At 38.6% G+C, this 13,331-nt stretch overlaps 1 long non-coding RNA gene across 1 annotated transcript; it reads left to right on the top strand.

Annotated features, from left to right (window-relative positions):
• Window positions 1–6,388: 6,388 nt before the first annotated feature.
• Window positions 6,389–8,719, top strand: LOC127374839 (uncharacterized). The gene is made up of 2 exons (XR_007887278.1): window positions 6,389–6,579; window positions 7,523–8,719. It is a non-coding gene; the product is annotated as an uncharacterized LOC127374839 (long non-coding RNA).
• Window positions 8,720–13,331: the final 4,612 nt, after the last annotated feature.

Below are 13,331 nucleotides of genomic sequence, written 5' to 3'. Positions count from 1 at the left end.
GATATCTCTCAACTGCACAAGGTGGCTAGAGGGAAGCATAAAAATCAATTGTGTGAATTCGAGGCCATATCAATAACGGCGCGGGGACGAGAGCAGTGCGAGTGTAGCTGCTATTAGGCCTGTTTATATTTGCGCGTTACAATAAAATGAATAGGGACGAGAGGATGCACTGCGCCTCAGATCAGCTCACTGACAAGGTAATTGGCCGTTTATGCAAAACCAGGAAGATCTATTGGCCGGAAGGCGGAAAATAGTGTTTGGGAGCCTTGTTGGGGTTAACACATCTCTCCCTGTTGTTGGTGATGTCAGCAGCAGGGATGCGATGAGGTGCAACCAGGATGTTTATTCACACCAGCGCAGGGGTTCCCAAACTTTATCATGTCAGCTCCAGCATTTGAGATGTTACTAAACATAGTGATGTCATATCAATACTTTCTCTGGGAATGTTCAGTGATCAGTCAGAAGGTTGGTTCACACTGTTTAATGGAGAGCTGAGGGCTGCTTTGGCACAACAAACATTTGACCTATTACACAGTATCACTGTATATTTGAATTAATATGACCTTTTTCTTAATGTGTTTATTGTCGGAATTCTACGTTTTCCTCTTGTTTGACTGTGCAGGTTGTGCGTCACAATATTAGAATATGACCTTTTTATATTTATATCTATATATTCTGAATAAATACAATACTTTAAGCTGATTGGAAAACACATTCTGTTGATTTGAACACTTTGCAAGGTTGTTCTGGCTTGTCTTGTTATTATTTTTGAATGTAGGAGATTCCCAAAACGTTTCCATATCAAAGACCCAAAAGTGTTCACATGTTAGACTGTGACTGACTCAAAAACATCCTTTTGAGATGTTTCTTATCAGTTTTAGTTTGGGGTTGCGTGATTCTCTATTATTGTTAGTTGGGTCAGGTTAAGCAACACTCATGACTTCTTCCCTACACCTTTATTCTTTAACTGTGCCAACCTTAAGTCAGGGAGAACAGAGAAATTAACTCTAACCACTTGAAGATGTATTGTGGTGATTTTTGATGAGCAAAAAAATAATCTATCTATCTATCTATCTATCTATCTATCTATCTATCTATCTATCTATCTATCTATCTATCTAGCTATCTATCTATCTATCATGTGTTGTGGGTCATATGTGACCAAACTAAGACACTTATTAAATTATTTAATGTGTTTACATTTTCGCCAATTTTATTCTGAAATTCCAAAATATTCCACTAAGTGTATGTCCCAGCTTTATTGGATGACATATGACTGACTATAACTCATATGTCACAAGCAGGAAATTCCTATGCTACAGCTAAAACCTTCAGTTCAGCCCTGCCTGTGTGAGGCTCTTTGCCAACATGTTGAACACAATGGTAAAACTGTAAACCTCTAATCATCAGGAGCGACATCAGGGTTCTCTTTATTGAGCCTGACAACCAGAGCTTACTCAACAAGACGCCAAGTGTTCTGTTTCATTATTCTCAACAATTTAGGCCCTTCACTGTAATTAGCTCCCACGAGCTGCTGTTATAATGCAGCATAAAGAAATTAAAATGATTATAAAAGGTTGTCTGAGTTCTAATGTGCAGTTTGGGACTCTTCAGACTGATATGTCACCTTTAACTCCTTCAATACCTAATGAAATTTCTCATCATATGATCTGTTTTCTGAGACCAAATGATTGTGTGTGTTTTTATTGAAGCTACAAAGGAAACATTCATATTCATTTTTTATTTTATTAAAGTCCTTTGCATTTTTCCCACATTTTTTGGTAAATATCTTGTTATAACCACCAGAGAGAGCCCAACAGGTGAATTCAGTGCATAATATTCAGCCAAAATATTATTTAAACACCTTTAATAACAAAACCCTCCACATCTTTCCCCATTGATGCCCATGCACATCTGATATTGGTCTGAGAAGGCAAACACTGTTTCTGGATATATTATTATTATGATGTATGAACTGCTAATGCTCCCTGTGTTCTGCTCTAAATGCTTGTTGAAGTATCTTCATTAGGCTACTTTTGCTCTATTCTTAGACATCTCTCTATCTGCTGCAGCAATGACCCACTTTTCCCACGAGGATCATTAAAATTTTATCTAATAAGCTATAGCTGCAAAAACATGAGGGAATTGAAATTATTATTATTATCTAAATAAAGATCCCTGACTTATTATGGGCTGCCACTATAAAACCAGTTATAAAATTGGCCAATAGGAGGTCTGCCTATATGTTTAAATGCAAACGTGACATGATGCTGTGCAGGATTGTAATCAGCAATTTTACTAATGCAATAAAACCCCATTGCCAATTAAGGTATACCCCCCTCTTCCCTCCCTCTCTCTCTCTCTCACTCACACACACACGCACACACACACCCTCTCCCTCTCTCTCAATATGAAAGCCCCTCGCTGACTTTGCCCAAAGGCGTTGTCTATGGTTGCCGGCTGTGCGTGATGAATCGTTATCTCCAGGCCATGCTGCTCGTCTGGGTAATAAAGTACCAGCAAAGCGGAGACAAAAGGAATTTGTCACAGTTGCCTCCCCGATATATTAGCGACCTACCGGTCGGTTTAGCTTTCATCTGGGGGTCCAGGGGCCTGCAAACCAAATTAAAATGAGCAGAAAAAATAAGAGAAAGTTGGGCATGTAAAGTTAAATAATGAGCCAGCAGAGGCCGGTTTAGACGCTGAAAGAGACCACTTAAAAACAAAGAGGACTACAAATAGCGCAGTATTAGTTCTTGTTTCATTGGAGTGGACCTATCACTTAATGCTATTTCTAGTTTGAACGCGCAGGGCTGCAGTGCGCCTGAATCAGCTTTTACGCAGACTCGCAGGTGCGCAACGCGAACGCCCTCAACCAATCAGAGGAATCCCTGACTATATAAAAGTAGCTTGAAAAGATACCAACATTTAGATATTTAATTATGAAGGCATAGGCTGACAGAATATTTATGTTTATCCTAAAGATGTTTTAAGTAATTAAAATAATATACATTAGAGACACACAGATACAACAGAGGCAGTTTATCCATTGAACTGAATGTCGTACTATAGCTTTTACAGGTAGCCTGTAGGAAGAGCTCTTCAATTGTTTACTAGTACAAATACTCCAGAGTAAAATACTCCAGTATCAGAAGTAAAAGAAGCATACTCATGCAAAATACTCCCTCTCTAAATATTGTATTATTACTATTTATATAATTGTATTATTACAATTATTATGATTACGATTATGATTATATTATTATTGTATTATTATTATTATTATTATTATTATATTATGTTATTATTATTATTATTATTATTACTATTATTATTATTGTTGTTGTTGTTGTTGTTGTTGTTGTTGTTAGCATTGATGTGTGAGCAGTATTTCAGTGTTCTTACTAATTGGGATGGGCCAATTTCTAACTATACTGTTGGGTATTTGGGTAGTTATAATACCATATAAGATGATCATGCTCTTATTCTGCAAAGTAATGAGTAACTACAGCTGTCATATGAACGGGACAAAAAGTACAATATTTTCCAGAATAGTAAAAATGGCATAATTGGCATCTTAAGGAAAGACCAAAGCAAAGTACAAGCAGGCCTACCTCAAAATTGTACTTAATGCATGAGTAAATATACTCTCCACCACTGGGTTCCTTACAGTATATTATCATTATGAAGATGATTAAGCCTGTTACTGCTGTTGCTGTTAATGTTGTTAATATTGTTAGACGTTGTTTTGTGTCATTAGTTTGTGTAAAGCTTCTTTGTTATTGGTCATTGGGGTTTTTTCCACAGTTCATCATAGAAAATGCTTCCTTGGACTTGGTGTTCACTAATTGTTTCTGTAAAAAGAGATGATGATGTGTTTCCTATCTGTGTAACATGTGTACAGCTGTGTACAATGATGCAAAAATCAACCTAGTTCCATCAACGGACAATGTTTAATGAATTATACTATTTTTGAAAATGCTACTTGATGACAAAAGAGTTGGCCTGAAAAGGAGAAAGAACTGACATTTAATCAAAAATATGAACGTTAGTATCCACAAAACTGACAGGCATGGTTAAACTCCTTTACATGCTGTCAACTGGTTGTTTGTGTAGTCTTGGCTAAATTTTTCACAGAAAAAAGGGCACCAAAAAACACACCAGACAGTAGGGGGGTCCGATAATGGATGTCTAGCCGCTAAGTTGTCCGATAACGGACGCATTTAAATTGACAGCTGAAATGATCCCAGACCTGGGGAGGGGGGAAAAAGCTGCCTCTGCAATCAAGGATGTCGGATATTAGTTTGACGAAGCCTGTCATCCTCCTCCCTCCCAGGCCCTGTTTGGCTCTCTGCTGCTATTAGGTTGAATTTCAGAGGATACACCCAGAAAAAACAGGGTTCAGTGATCAGGGATGGGGGCTTGTTCAACCTGTAAACTCCAGTAGCTGAACTCTTGTCTTTGTGACAACAAATGTGGTTCTCAATTTTTAGTCTTCATCATCACTTATGTATTTGTTCTCCAGCATTCTGCTGTAGCATTGAACATCATACTGAGGCCAAGTACCCACACTGCCCCCCACCCTTCAAACACTCACGTGTATTCCAGGTTTAGATTTTTCATGTTTTTGTTCATAAACTTAACTGTTGAATTTGTGGTTCAGTTATTTCTTATTTATTAAAGATTCTGGTGGGGAAATACTTTATTATTTATTATTTTTGACCTATTATTAAGTCCAAAAATAGACAAACTACATATGTTAATTGTTCGAAATATTGGCCCCAGGATGATCAAATACCCAGAATTCCCAGCGAAAATAGCAAGGATATAACCTCAGTGTCTTCAGTGATCGTTACATCCTTACGTCTATTACAGAGCTTTGCTATTATGTACAACCATGGCAGTATAAAATCACCACCACATCATAACAGCCTCAAATAAAGAAAAATTCTGACGAGTCACGTTGTGGTTGTTTAGGCACTAAAAGTGTTTAAAAAGTGTTAAAGTTAAAGTATTTTCATTAAATGTACAATCACTGAGGTTCTCCACGGTACCAGTACAGTAGAATTCTACAGAACCAAGTAGTTCTTCAGTGCCAACACTCTGCTTCTTATGATGCAAGAACCATTTTGTGGTTCTGCACACCTTTTTACTGAGAGTGTGGACTCCATGGTTGCCTAAACATCCTTGTAAACAGACATAAGTAAATCTCTCTCCTTGCACAACAGTTTTCCCTTATGCCCATATGTTTATTCCCAAACACTTTCACAACACTGATGAGGGCAGAGCGGCCTAAAACATTTGTGTATTTCTTGAAAACGTCTTCTACCTCAACAAGTTTGCACTCACTGAACTGGACATTAACTGTACCAGTCAGAATCTGAATGAGGTCCTTTTAACCATTTGGTGCTAGGTGAAATTTATGAAAAGGAGCATGGACTCTGCAGTCTGGGCTTTCTGAAGTTAACCACAGCTGCGATTAAAACTTTACCAACCATAATCAAAATGATTAAACTTGATATTAATGGCGAAAAACAGAGACAATCAAATAAAGACGTGTGGTGTCGTTTTTAGACAAAAATACATTCAGAATGTAGTGGATGGTATCAAATTTTGTTCAGGAAAAACCTGTGTGTCATTATTGAGTTTAGTAACTTATTTTGGAGTGAAAACCATTTAAAATTAAAATTCAACCTAAAAGATATTACTTAAACTGCTCATTAAACATCTGATTGATTTTGCAGAGCTCTTTTATAAACCTTCACCTACTTACTGTTGTTGCAACACAGGTTTTTAAAGGTGTGTTCATGTATTCATTTTCATTTTCACTTCCAAAAAAATCATTTAGACTGTGTTGTAACTTCAGCAGTTTATTTGCAACCTTTTATTCAAACCTCTGATCATCTGCACATTTCTGTTGCTTGTCCTGATGAACTGTGATATCATCATGTCCCCAATACTGAATAAACTGAGTGTTGAGTGTCTGAATGCAATATTATAAATCATAACCACTTGCTGTGATGACCAACCTTGTATAAAAAGTAGAAAACGTGTCTTTCCTGCCATAAAAAACACCTTACACATAATCACCAGCGACTCCCTGCATGCTGCAAACCTATAAAGAACTATTATTTACGCTGTGGAACCTCTTTTCTTGAGAGTGCACAACAATCAGGGTTCTGTGGTGGAAGAAGAACCCCCTTTCTGTAGCCTCCAGGATCCTTTCTGCTCATAGAGTACGGTTCTACAAACCCCTAAGGAAGCACTCTGCGTTGTGGAACCCTTTTTATTGAGAGTGTAGAATTACATTATTCTGCATTTGGAGGGTTCAGTCCTTGACTCTTCGCCTCCCCTCAGGGGAAAACCTGGCGCCTCCTGCCCGGATCAGACGACTCGAAACTGGACGGAGTGGAAAGGAGGAGAGGGGTGGAGTGGAGGAGGAGGGGGAGGAGGGGAGTAAAAACAGTGAAAAAAGAGAGGAGAAATCGCTGAAATGCAGGCTTGGGACTGGGAGGATGGAGGGATGTCATGTTGCTGCACTGAACGTTACTGAGGCCTCAGAGGCTGCAGGACGAACAGGTACTGTTTAATCAGGTATTGATCTGATTCTTCTTTTTTCTCTTTATATTATAATTATTGTTGTTGTTTTTGTTGTTCAAACTTAATCTATATTGGTAAATAAATAAATAAATAATAATAATTAAAAAGAAAAAAAGACAAATATTATTTCATCGCTAACTTTTCCTCCCTGTGAGTTCAGTCCATTTGGGAGGAAAATCGACACAAAAAGGTAAAATAAAACCCGTCATTTCATTACTCGACGTCAGATTTCTCGACTTTACCTTTTCCTCTTTTCCCTTTTAATGCAAACCGATTCATTTTGCTCTTCCCAGCTGTTTGCCTCAGATAAACCTATCGATTAGACATCCGTCAGATTCCTAGCCAGGGCTTTATTGAGTAAGTTGGTGAACCTTAAAGTGAATTACAGGAACTGCTCTGCCCCTCCGGTGAACTATTTAGTTGAATCTAATTTACTTTGATAAAGACCATCTATTTTATTTACTCTGATCGCCATTTTCATCGGGGCTTTATTGTGAGACTGTGAGGGCAGAGTTTGTGGAGGATTTTGGGAGAAAAAAAAGGACTGGGGTAACGGATTCAGATTATTCTGTGGATTCAAACTGGCGACTGTCAATGTAATCTGTCAGTTTTGGCACTGAAAATATATTCATTATTATTATTATTATTATTATTATTATTATTATTATTATTACTACTACTACTACTACTACTACTATTACTACTATTATTATTATTATTATTATTATAGTTGTTGTTATTATCTCTAAAATTACAAGATATAAATTCTAACTGTAATTTTTGCAACAGATCAATTGAACTAAATCAATTATGTCAGTAATAAAGCCATTCATATTTTCTCAATCAATACTCTTTAACCAATCAATACAAGCTACAAACTAGCCTTCATAGATTTTAATATGCATTTCTCTTTTGTCTGCAGGAGTCTCAAAAACCATCCGTTTCGTCCAGGGCTGCACAAGTGCTGCGAGATGCACCACTGCAAAGGAGATGTTCAGTTATTTAGGAGAACTTCCTGCTTTGTTACTAAATGTAAATACACTGTAGGTCTTTTTAACAACCCATGGTGGTGTTACACAGCCTCTTGTAATAGATAATTTCTCTCCTTTAATAATTCAAAAATAATATTTCATGGGATAATGTATATTTTTGTATAGTCAATTTAAACATTTGATGTGCCACTCAAGGCAAAATATTTGGTGATCATAAAGTATTTATATTTATGTTTTTATACAATTTTACATTTATAAACATCTTATTTGCTCTCAGGCCGCACCAGGTTTGTGCAAACTGCTTTTATAAATTTAAAAATATTCTTAAATAAAATTAAAAATAAATCACATGGACATAAAACTGTGTCAAATCTCTACAGGACAAATAAAAATTAAAACTGGCTGTATAGTCTGTTCGTCCTCCTCTCCATCCCTGATTCCACCGACCCTCTCTGAGAGCCTGTTGTACACATGCGTCGGATTTAAGTGTAATTGGCCGTATCATTGGCTTTTGTCTTGTTTACAAAGCAAGCAACAGGAGCGGTAATTTAATTTCCTCCGCCGCATTGAAGAGCCACCAGCCGCCTGTCAGGCCGAGCTCAGCCTCCCCAGCCCCGGGCAGCGGGCAGGAGACTGGCCCCGGGGCGTATCTGGAGGAGGAGGGAGAAGGGTGACATCTGCCTCCAAATAAAAGTGCACATGAATGATATGATATCCTGGGATGTTATGGAGGCTAAACCCACTCCTGTCTCTATGGGTTAGCTGACATAAATCTATCGTTTAGTATTTATTAATATGTTCATTAATGAAGAGGCAAATTTTATCCCTCAGCAGCATCATGTTCTGTTCATTTTCTTGATACTTCCATTGATTCATATTATACGTCATTGTTGTGTTCAATTGTATCTGACCTTACCTCTGTATTTATTTACATATATTTATTTGCACCACTTTTATTTCTTCTTTCTTTTTCTGCCTACTTTTACAGTTACTTTTTTGTATTGTTCTTATGTGTTCTGTTTTAATTTGTTGCAGCAACAACCTCTATTCTCCATGGGGATCAATTATGTTTCATTTTATCCTATTGGCGGTGGAAAAAAATACAAATAAATAATTTTCTGAAAATAGCTTGGGTGATTTTTGTATGGGTTATTATTTAGGTTGTGATGATGAGCGGCTGCAGGTCATACATTTTAATCTCCTTTAAGGGCCAAGAGACTTGCAGAGCCAAATTCATAGATCATAATCATGCAGCCAGATTATACGAAGAAGCATCAAACCATCACAAACTGGGTGATTTTCTAAAACACAGGCATTTATGATTATAGAGTTATGTTTTTAATGATGATCACCAAGTCTGTCTCCCTTTTCATTACCACCACCATCTTCTTTTATTTAAAAAAGATTGAATAAAGAGAGAGACTGGAGGAGAGTTAAAGACAAGAAGGGAGCAGCCTTTTTAAGCCCTTTCTAAATGAAAGCAGTGCTGACCGTATGTAGCAGCAGGTCGTTTATGCTTCAGGAAACAGAACCTACTAGATTCAGACACCAGGCTTCATAGCTTGTCATTTGATGCAATGGATAACATGGAAAACGTGAACATGGGCAGCAGGACTGTAGTGGTGTGACCTGAAGTTGTTGATCATGATAAGACAAAGGGGCAATAATTATATTTTCAGAAACTATACCCCTTTTTTGGGGGGTATTCATCCTTCACTAAAGCTACAACCCGGCTATGGCTCAAAATTCAACATCACAAATTCTGCTTGTTTTTAGGTCATTTAATTCCTTGATTGAAAAAATGAAAAACCCCTTTATAGACTGGATCCTCGTTCATGTTCCAGAAATCAAATAATGAGTTTGAATTTATTTTTAACATGAAGGAAAAACAGGCTTTTGTAAATGAACTCTTTATTGGCATCGTACACATCTGAGGGATGTACTGTGTGTGTGTGTGTGTGTGTGTGTGTGTGTGTGTGTGTGTGTGTGTGTGTGTGTGTGTGTGTTTTACTAGACCAGACCAAGGAGAGAGAGAGAGAGAGAGAGAGAGAGAGAGAGAGAGAGAGATGGCACATTAAGCCTGAGGGCGCATCATTATTGGAGAGCCTGGCTTCCCTCCCTTTCTCTCCATTTCCAGCCCTCTCTCTCTCTCTCTCCCTCTCTCTCCACCAGGCTCTCTCTCATCCAATCACAGGGGCGGTCGAAGGACAAACAGAAAACCGACCGTCGTACAGCAGCTTCTGTACGGGGCAGTGCAGTTCCTGCTCTCTAATTACGCCATGATACAATGCAATATTCCTCTGCAAATATTCCCACATAAATTCATTTCACAACCCATTAAAGATACAGCGGGTGAGATCATTTACATCACCATGTCCCAGTACAATACAGCAAGATGCCGGCGTTTACAGCGCCGCCAAATGTGCCAAGTCCCCCTGGTTGAACGGCAACCTGGTAGGCATTAACTCAACATAATGTCTCACAAATTAAAGTATTGCTGGGGCTACCACCGCGGCGTCAGATAAATGTGCTCTATTAGGAGGCCCCAAGCTGTGCGCAAAACAATTGATTGCTTGTTTGTGTTTTCATATGGCGTCCACGAACATGCAGAGTGATGGATGAGAGCCCGCCATCTCCAGTTGCTGTTAGTCGATTGCTGTTGGTGTTTTTCTTCCCTTCCTCTAATAGGAGAGCTGGTCAGTCCACGCACACACACTTTATATTTTCTTTATTGAGGCTGTAGGAAGGCTGAGAGGGAGAGACGGTGCAGTGGGGGCTGATGGGGGTTGAATCCAGGCCAATAAGGGCAGATGTGATTGCAGAGGCAGCAAGGTGTTAAGTGCAGTAATGTTCACACCGCAGGACTTGGTGCTCAGTTTCTAATTGCTGCTTGTGTCAGATTTTATTCGTATTTGGTTGTTTGTTCGTATCTATTTTTGGATGTGATCTGTTTCTGACTCCAGTACAAGCTGTCAATGTCACCCAGGAGCAGAGCAACAACATAAGGTGTTGTTGTATCAAACACATTTCAGTTGCACTTAGAGTATGAGCCAGTGTGACTAAATTATTGATGCTTCTGGTGACTGACAGTGACCCAGCTAAATTTCGTTGTATGGCTACAATGACAAATAAATTGTCTTATGTCTGAGTCTCCCTGAAAATGAACTGTTCTAACTATTCTGAATAAAGCTATTTGGCTTACTTTGCATTGTTGTGTCTCATTGTTGAGCATGCTAACACTGGCAGTGAAACCACAGGAACTTATCTTACGATGTACTGGCCACATATTGGAGTGATTCTACAAAGCTTAACTCAAACCGTTAGCTGTTTGTTTCTCATTTGAAGAAAGCTGCATTTCCCACAAGCAAGGGCTTATTTCATTTCATCCAAAACAAGACAGAATTCAAACAGGGGTTCAGTGTCACTCTTACTGGCCAAATGACAAGAGGTTCATAGCTACGTGACAAAATATTAAGATGACCCTCCAAACAGTCCAGTATCTCTAACCTTAACCAAGTGTTTCAGTTGCCAAACCCTAACCACAATTTTCCCCTGACTTTAACCACACTGCACTCGCCATTAATACTGTAGAAAGTACAATTTTTTTAAAGACATCATGGAGTTGTTGGAATTGACATTGAACATAATCGATGTTCAACCAAGATGATTGGACGCCCCTATTGGGAGCACATCAGTTCCAATATATGTAGATGATACGACATGAAATGGTTGGTTCAATTAAGGCAAGTAAAAGTACTTGGTCAAGGTTTGGAAAAGATTGTGCTCACGGTGGTGAGGAACCAATGTTGACTGTTGGTAAGAGATGGGATGCAAGCAGCCATCTTTGGTGTCAAAGTTAGGGTTAGAATTTCTAAGATCCCCTCCTTAAGAGGTTTTACTGTTCTAGAACAACAGCAGGTCTTTGCTTCTCAGAGACAACAGCGAATATTTGCATGAATGCAATAGTCGGCATAACAAATACATTTTCAAGTTTCAAGCATTTCAAAATCGAGAAATTCTGCTGCTTTTTCTGGGGAAGACAATCTCACAAAACTTTAGGTTGGATCAAACCTGTGACATTTTGATGACAGGACAGTCTCTGGTCTCATGAGCCGAGATCATGGGAGGGACCAGTGTTGTTTCTTTCAATCTGTGATCGAGTAATGAATACCTTCTTGAAACTGTAATCATCCACTTAAACCATTTGGATTCACCAGCTCCAACATGTAATCTGATTATGCTCATTTTCCATTGGACTGCACTGTCTTTAAACTAGTTTGAAGATAATTTAGTAAGTACATTAAGTAATTTGACCATTGTTATTGTTATCAACCACAGCAATGATTTCAAACTGAGAGATTTCTCTGTCTTCCTTTCAATTGGCAATGACAAGGTCAGCTTTTTTCTCCAAAGTAGTTATTTTTTCTAATGAGATTATGTTAGATATCTTTATTTTATAACATTGCAACAGATGTTTGTTTTTGAATTGACATCAGATCTGTCATTGTTTAGTGGCCTTTAACATGTGTTTGACCTCTTTTATTTATGTTGAAAATAAAAAAAAGAGATTCATAAAAATGTCTTGCCTACTGCCCATTTTTCTTGGTTTCCACCCTCATATACTTGAAGATTTCCATCAAGCTATGAAGTCAATGAAATGTGTTATCACATCTTTTGTACTACACCCTGGATAAGAGAACAGGCTAAATGAGAGCAGAGCACAGCACTAAAACACCATCTTCCATCAGTGTCTCTTGGTTGATCACAGTCATTACTGTATTCAGAAAGCTGCTGCTGTGAGTCCAGGTGAGAGCAAGGCGAGGTCTCCGTGAGGATATCACTGCATTAATTGATGTTTAGCACGATCAGTCTCATAGGTGCTGATTGCAGGTGCAGCGGCAAGAAATGATGAGAATGCCCTCCCATTGCTCTTCGCCATTACTCACTTCCACCACCACCGTCACCCCCCTCCAACCCTCCTCCGCTCACCCCTTGCACACCTCTGCCCAGAGGTAAATACAAATATGGGTAAACTGTGACCTCCGGTGTGTGATCATCATTAGGTGCGCAATCACAAATATGAAAAAAAAATCAACAAAAAGGTGTTTTTTACTCACTCAACAGACACTTTTCTTAAATAAATTGGCAGTTTTATATTTCTTGCTACCTCTTATGAAGATGAATGGAACAAATGTGTGTTCATGTCAGCTTAGAATCATGAGTACATCCCATTTGGCAAATGCTCCAGCCCAAACAATTACACAGGACCAGAAATAAAGAGATTTACAGCATCTTGATCAGAGAAAAGGACTTGGGGAAAATAGAAAAAAAGGGGTGCATATGATGTGTAATCGGCTGCAGGTTTTCATTCACTAGATGCTGCGTCTCCCACTGTAAACTGGGTGTTTTATGTTGAGGAAGGGAGCAGCCAAGGGGAGGCCTGGCTGCAACGCCAGCCAAGGCGGCTAATTACATTTTCCATCTCGACAAGAATGGAGGATTCCTTCCTATGTTATTAATCATAATGAGGGGAATATAATAAGCTACCATACATCATGCCGTTGACAGTCGTAGTTTGCCATTTGCAAGCCCAAGCATTCTTCTTCTTTTAATGGCAGTAAACTGAATTAATGTACACTGAGTTCGATGCCCATAATCAATTGTGGATGAGATTTAAGGCCTTTTAGCCTCACCCTCCATGATTTTGGATGTGTATTAAGAATATTACTGTCCAGGAAA

The sequence above is a fragment of the Dicentrarchus labrax genome, unplaced genomic scaffold (assembly GCF_905237075.1).
Source record: "Dicentrarchus labrax unplaced genomic scaffold, dlabrax2021, whole genome shotgun sequence".
NCBI lineage: Eukaryota > Metazoa > Chordata > Actinopteri > Moronidae > Dicentrarchus > Dicentrarchus labrax.
This window is presented reverse-complemented; position numbering and strand designations above follow the sequence as displayed.